The 7,598-nt window shown below is 42.1% G+C and overlaps 2 pseudogenes; both read right to left on the bottom strand.

The window, feature by feature from the left end:
• Positions 1 to 661: 661 nt before the first annotated feature.
• Positions 662 to 4,411, bottom strand: LOC135513639 (putative exonuclease GOR; annotated as a pseudogene).
• A 32-nt stretch (positions 4,412 to 4,443) lies between these two features.
• LOC135513638 (uncharacterized) lies at positions 4,444 to 6,278 on the bottom strand (annotated as a pseudogene).
• Positions 6,279 to 7,598: the final 1,320 nt, after the last annotated feature.

Here is a 7,598-nt window from a genome sequence, read left to right as displayed (position 1 = left end):
GCTTTTAACGGACCTCTGAGACTATCACAGTGCAGGTGCATTTATACGGAGGCTTGATTACACACAGGTGGATTGTATTTATCATCATTAGTCATTTAGGTCAAGATTGGATCATTCAGAGATCCTCACTGAACTTCTGGAGGGAGTTTGCTGCACTGAAAGTAAAGGGGCTGAATAATTTTGCACGCCCAATTTTTCAGTTTTTGATTTGTTAAAAAAGTTTGAAATATCCAATAAATGTCGTTCCACTTCATGATTGTGTCCCACTTGTTGTTGATTCTTCACAAAAAAATACAGTTTTATATCTTTATGTTTGAAGCCTGAAATGTGGCAAAAGGTCGCAAAGTTCAAGGGGGCCGAATACTTTCGCAAGGCACTGTATGTATTTATAAAAGCTAGTGAATGAGGCTGAATGAACTGTTTCGCTGCCAGACAAGGCTCCGCTGATAGCCAGGTGTAGTAGTGGTAAGGTGTTGGAACTGCTGTTGGGACTCTGCTGTTGGGCCAGCTTCATGTAGACCCTAACAGTTTGTGGGCACCGTTTGTCACCGTTACAGTGCAATGAATGTATTGTTTAGTGTTATGGCTTTTGCTGGCATGCATCCCCCAATTTTTGGTGTTTGTTTGCCCCAACAAGATTTACATTCTAAAATCGTCACTGCTAGGGGCTAAGAACAATGCGGTGTGAAAAGGCCTCACGAGGAACAAAAGGGCCAAGCACGTGCTGGTTCTGCTTGTTGCTATCCTGATGCTCCTCTTCATCAAAACAGGCCTGTTCTGCATCAGGAGGTTCTGTTAAGTCTAAAAGGAAGAAAGTGACAGGTTCAGTACGCAATATTATTTCCATATTCTTGTACTGTTATTTAACTTGACTCTCTTCCTCGCCAGGGAGAAGTGATGGACACCAAACGACATCAGCATTTTGTGTCTCATATCTGACATTTCTGTGAGATTGCTCAGTTTATTTTAGTTAATGTTTGTGTTCATTCACTTTTTTGAGGAAGTAATAGGCTTCACACAATTTGAACCTGTTCTTTCAAAAGAAGCGTTCATACTTATGGAAATAGTTCATTCTCTGACACTGTTTGAGCTTTTATGTGTCCATTTTGATTATGTAACATCGCATATAACATCTGAAAGTGTTGAGGATTAGTAGATCGCACACTGGGGAGGAGATGCATTGTTCAAATTCTTCATTTTATTTTGGAATTATTGACCCTAATCTCATCAATTGGAAATTGAAATAGTCTTCAGGTGTTCCTTCAATCAACACAGCCACCATCAACATTAATGAGGCTATTTATTGTTAATAAAACCCCATAACAGATTTTTCTTTTACTTTCAATGTATTCTTATTTCCCAATGTTTAGAGTGCATCCCCAAATAATAATTACATTGACAAGAGAGACTGCGGAAGGAGCATAACATGGTAAAAACAAAAAGGAATTCCACCAATTGACATAAAAATTATAACTTCAGTCCCTCTCCAAGCCTACCCACACCATTCGAAGAAAAGACCCAACAAATAACACTTCACCTTTATACATATTAGTGACATTTGAACATCAATATTTGTGATTTCATGAAAAACGTAGGTGGGCGATGACAGTTTTATTCAGGTCACCATCGTTTAGTTTTTCCATCTTTGACCTTCCACAACCTGAGCGGTCACGTCTACTCCCGCTCCTTCTCTCTGGCACTCGATGTCGCCAGTTTATTCATTATTATGCACACCTGCCACAATCGTTACGCGCACATGCGCCTCATGAGACTCACCTGGACTCCGTCACCTTCCTGATTACCTCCCCTATATCTTTCACTCCCTTTGGTTTCCCCCCCCCAGGCGTTATTGATTCTGTTTCTGTGTTTTATGTCTGTACGGTAGTCGTGTTTCTTGTTTTTTTCCATTTATTATTAAATTCACTCCCTGTACTAGCTTCCCGACTCCTAGCATACTCCTTACATGAGCAGGCAGCAGCTTCTGCAGAGTCATGGCCACCCGCTGGAATGGAGCAGAGCAATACCATACACACAGCTACTATAAACCTATAGCGCACATGTACAAAATCTGAAAACCTTGGATTAGGAATGATTCTCAAATTAGTGGATACATGTTTAGGACTTTTGCCTAGAACAAAACACAAAATATGATTATCTCTCAGATTGTCTCAACTGCTTTTACAAGTGTTCTAAGAACACATTTAACGGTAAGCAGTGAATGGACAGAGTTGGGATGGTGAGACACTTCATTAAAAGATTCATGCAACATCTTTCCCTGTTTACACCATGATCAGTTTGACTGTTTAGAAATGTAATGACACACAGGTGATGGGTATTATTCCCATTGCCAGAGACTTGTTTGTTTGACCCTCCACTCTCCTGGATGATCCTCCTCGGGTAGTCTGCTGTCAGGTTGTGGAGCATAATCTTATTCATGAGGCTGAGTTTAGGCCTTGTCCTGGACTAAAAAAAATATGCTCAAAGACAATTCTCATTGGCAGTTGTAATGTTTTTTATTTCAATATTAATCTATACTGTATTGAGAGAAAAAAAGCAACTAGTATTGATAGACTTTCCATATCGGTGCGTATTCACTAATACATAGTTACTATTAATAACTAATGCAGCTGAACTCACCTTAAGTGCACAGAGGTCAGTTTCTAAGCGTTGGCCAATCAGTATAGTCTCTGCGCTTACAAAGCTCAGAAGAGTCTCCTGAACATCCCGTGTGGACGAGCGTGTTCCTTTCACACGAACTTCACTGGTGCCTGAAAACCTGAGCAGAAGAGAGCATTGGTGACTGCGATGCCATCTTTGTTAAAAATGCTGGATAAAATGAATCAGTCTGTCGAGATTCTATATGAATTCTGGAGTGTTATGTGGCCCTTCCTGGTGTTGTAGTCAATGACTTCATTATCAGCTTTCACAAAAGGCATCATAGGTTACCTGCAAACTGGAGTTGACAGAAGTCACTCTAGCCAGCTCCAGACCATGAGTGGTAAAGCACTGAAGGAAGAAAGACTAAATCTATTAGTCATACAGTCAAGAAAATAACTTGACCAGATCACTAGTACGGAAGTGGTGACATCGATGTTCAAAACACACTGACCTAACTTTAATTGGCATGTCATGCAAAAGGTTGCCTATGATTTCCATAATCCAACTGTTTAATCTCACCATTTTTTTAATTTTACCTTTATTTAACCAGGCAAGTCAATTAAGAACAAATTCTTATTTTCAATGAAGGCCTAGGAACAGTGGGTTAACTGCCTGTTCAGGGGCAGAATGACAGATTTGTACCTTGTCAGCTCAGGGATTTGAACTTGCAACCTTTCGGTTACTAGTCCAACACTCTAACCACTAGGCTACCCTACTAACCACTAGGCTACCCTTTTTCACAGTCAACTGAGAACACCTCCAGGCAGCCCGTATCAGAGGCAGGTCGAGGAAGGGTACTGACAGAGGCATCTCGGCTAACTGTGTCATGGGACATGCAGCTGAGGTGGAGAAGTATGTGGGGGATACTATGTTTCCTGACATCTTTGAAAAGTTTTGCGGAAAATAGGTGCTATGCCCTTTTTGTGTTCTTATTGCCTTGAAAACGTGGCATCCAGGAATGACACCCTCACAGCACCTATGGCGTGTTTCCACTCCACCTGGAACTGAAGTAACTCAAACAGGATTACATTTCTAAATTCAGAAATGTGGAACGTAACATCATGTCCTCTCACCCTTTTTCTCAACTCCCTTCCCATTCTGGTAGTTGCACTCCTCCTTGCGAGTGTACTTTCCCACTTGGTTCATAGAGTAAGTGGCCCCACACCGACAGAAAACACTCTTTAAAGCTTCTTTACCCAGAAACAAAAACACACAAGTTGCCAATTTAGAAGTAAAACAGGACTAGCCCTGAATGCAAATACATCATAAAGCTGAAGTATGCCCTATTCTGGCATAATGGGGAATGATGAACAGAGCACGAAGAACAGCCCCATGTTGACTGCCCCACATGTTGACTGCCCCACATGTTGACAGCCCCACAGTCCTGTGTGGCTCAGTCGGTAGAGCATGGCGCTTGCAACGCCAAGCGTCGTGGGTTCGATTCCCGCTGGGGCCACCCATATGTAAAAGTAGTGGCCCCAGCCGACTTGTAAGTCGCTTTGGACAAAAGCGTCTGCTAAATGGGATATATATTGACTACAATACCCAAAGTAGGCCAGTCCTAGGGAAATGAATCATACCACAGCCTATAGGATATACTGCCTATACCAAGCATGTAAAAGGCATGCTTATGACTAAATCTGTCAAATTTCAAGAGGTGCATTTTTACATTTGGTCAGCCCTCAGCAATATACAACTGAACAATGCTTTGCTTCATACTGTACTCGCGGTCAGTGAACATCACTGAAGCCATTTTAGTCCACCTCTACATCTTTACATTTGAACTCACCTTAGCAGGGATGAAGGCAGTAGGCTGAGGTTCTACAGGAACAGGGGAAATGGGTAAAACTGTGACTGGGTATGGACTGGAGTGACTGGAGAACTAACTGAAGTGATGGGCAGAGTATAGCTTCCCTTTGGGAGGATGAAGTGCAGGTTGTTGCCCACCTGGATGTTTGTTCCCACAGGTATCATGTTCACACAGACTAGCAGAGGAAAAACACAAGCAATGACTTTGTACACACAATATCAACATGTTCCAATCTCCAACAGTCCAAGTACCCTGCCCAGTGTGTGAGAGTGTGGGAGTATCAGCCTGTTATGTTGATCCCTCTTCATCTTGTTGGCTTCCTCCAAGAAGATACGGTAGCATTCCTCCATTGCATCACTATCAGATAACTCAATACTCAAGCTCCTCAGAACTCAATAACTTGTTCATTCACTTCGTCTATGGTAAGTGGTTCAAAAGGAGCAGATTATAATTCTATTCCATTAGTTAGCCCATATAACAGCTGGCATTTTGTGATACCCGGGGTAGTGGCTGCTTGCTCTACAAAGTTTGTTGCCGGAACTGGACTAGGCAAGGCACAATCATGCCCTGGAGTTTGGCTTGGTATTTTCTGAAGACATGGCACTGATGATACGCTTTGTACAAGTGACCAGAAGCTCTGTGTTGCTGGCTGCTTATCTCTCTGGGGTCTCAATGACGAATTTATGGGGGGAGGAGATCGAGGGAGGGACTAAAACCTTGGGAGGTAGTGAAGATACATGTCCATATAAGACTTCATTGGGTTGAAGAGGGTTACTGTTCTCAGCACAGTTGAAGGCAAGCTCACTTTCAAGCAATTCAGGCTCTGCCATCAGTAAGTCAACATCCGCATAACCAACGGGATCATTATTGTGAGGTGTCTGTAAAGATGAAGCATCCCTTTTGGGACATTCAAGATCTGTCTCAGTTACTTTCCGCAGTGGCCTCAGCCTCTTGGTAACAAACTATTCTCTCACTTTCACTCCTCAGGTTTTCCAAGCATTTTGACAGGTCATCAAACACACTCAGCACTGGGTTTACCTTCAATTCCCTGACTAGCAGAAACACTAGATATGACAACACTTATAACCTTATCTTTCACAATCTCAGACACTGCAGGTGGGGATATGACTTTGACTACTTAAGGACTAGGAGTGGACACGGGAAGTGGAATAGCAAGTGGAGCATCAGCCACAGCAGGAACAGCAACAGGGTGGAATTCCGCATTGACTTCCTGTGGAGGGTTTGTGGTGGTCTTACAGGGCTTCTGAGCTCGACTCTTCTTCCTGTCGCTCTCCAGAGGTGGAATATCAATGATGAGGACCCCTTCTTCATCAGAGTCGTTAACTAGCTTGTGAGGGAGTGGGCTCTTGAGAAGGTGGCCTAGTTTGGTTCCCCTTACAAACATTCTCTCTCATCCTGTTAACACCTTGCCCACTTAACCCTGTACTTAAAACAACGGCTAGATAACAAAGAAGTGAGAAGGGCTATTATTCCAAATCAATCTTCTGTTCGGAGCTGTCAAACATGTACTTCCTCCTAGAAGGAGAATAGACTGTAGTGGGCTTTCTGTGCGTAAGATTTGGCGCTATTTCCATTCAAATCTTCACCTGCCGTTTCAGATTTGGGAATCGAGACTTTCTTGGACTCTGCTTTGACTGTTAATCTGCACAGTTTGGTCAAGGGATCATCTCCTCTGCTCCTTCTCTACCTCATTCACAGTCTCTATTTCCTTGTTAATCCTCTCCAACTCCAAAAGGCAAGGGTCTTTGTCCTCATTGACCTGTGGGGCTGTAACGATCTTTGTCTTCATCGGATGAGGAGTAGGAAGGATCGGACCAAAACGCAGCGTGGTAAGTGTCCATGATTATTTATTATACCAGAACACAAAAATACAAAATAACGACGTGAATGTAAGAAATGAAAATTGAAACAGTCCTGAAAGGTGAAAACAGGAAACAACTACCCACAAACACCATGTGGGAAAAGGCTACCTAAGTATGGTATTCAATCAGAGACAACGATAGACAGCTGTCTCTGATTGGGAACCATACCAGGCCAAACACATAAAAATAGAAAACATAGAACACAAAACATAGAAGGCCCACCCCAACTCACGCCCTGACCAAACTAAAATAGAGACATAAACAAGGATCTAGGGTCAGGACGTGACAGCTACATCCGCAATAACATCTGCTAAATATGTGCATGCGACCAATAAAATGTGATTTTATGGAATAACTCTCACCTGTCTCTGTGTTTTCCCCCATTCAGAGTCACTGATGTCATTCTGTCCATTTAGTAAAATGTCTGGGATATGTTAAGAATTTCATGGACATCACAGAGATGGTTGAGAGGAGGAAGGAACTGACTCCAGAGTCTGCTCGCTATTCATCATGACAGTGAGTAGCCTTTCTAGCAGCATTCAGACTGGGTACTTACTGTTTATATGGTTCTAGGTATCCATTTGGCTTAATGAAACCAGGATATGGGTTGTGAAACAATCTGTCAGGATATACGTTTCAGGAAGGGTTTGGATTCTTAACCTTTAGTTCCTCAGTGAATATTTTCTTAACTCTATTTCTTGAACTGCATTGTTGGTTTAGGGCCTGTAAGTAAGCATTGTATTCTGCGCATGTGACAAATACATTTGGATTTGATTTGATTTTAGTTAGAAGAAATTAAATGTCTTCATACTAGCAATCAGTTTACGATGATGTGAAATGCAACCAAGGATTGTATATGTTATTATTTTGTTTACCAAAGTCATGGACCACCATGGACTTGGTTGTGGTGGGCTCACACATCACAGCGGAACTGAGAACAGCCATCCAAAGCAAGCACACTGGTGTCAGGCGCCGTCAAGCCAAATCAACAAACCACACTTTTGCCAGAGAGTGTCAGAGAAATCATGGGTAGTCTAAGTGGTTTAGATATACGTTTATATCTAACTTGACTCAATTTAATTTATCCAAATCACTACATGAAGTATTTGAATTTATTATGGATCCCCATTAGGGCTCAAGAAAAATTAAGGCAGTTATACATTTGTAAAAACATGACAGTACATTCACAACAGATTTCACAACATATTATATGTGTAGAGTAGAGCTTATTGATGCTCAATGTAACC

This window comes from Oncorhynchus masou, chromosome 25, assembly GCF_036934945.1.
Source record: "Oncorhynchus masou masou isolate Uvic2021 chromosome 25, UVic_Omas_1.1, whole genome shotgun sequence".
NCBI lineage: Eukaryota > Metazoa > Chordata > Actinopteri > Salmoniformes > Salmonidae > Oncorhynchus > Oncorhynchus masou.
Note: the sequence above shows the minus strand (reverse complement) of the source record. Positions and strands in the feature narration are given on the sequence as shown.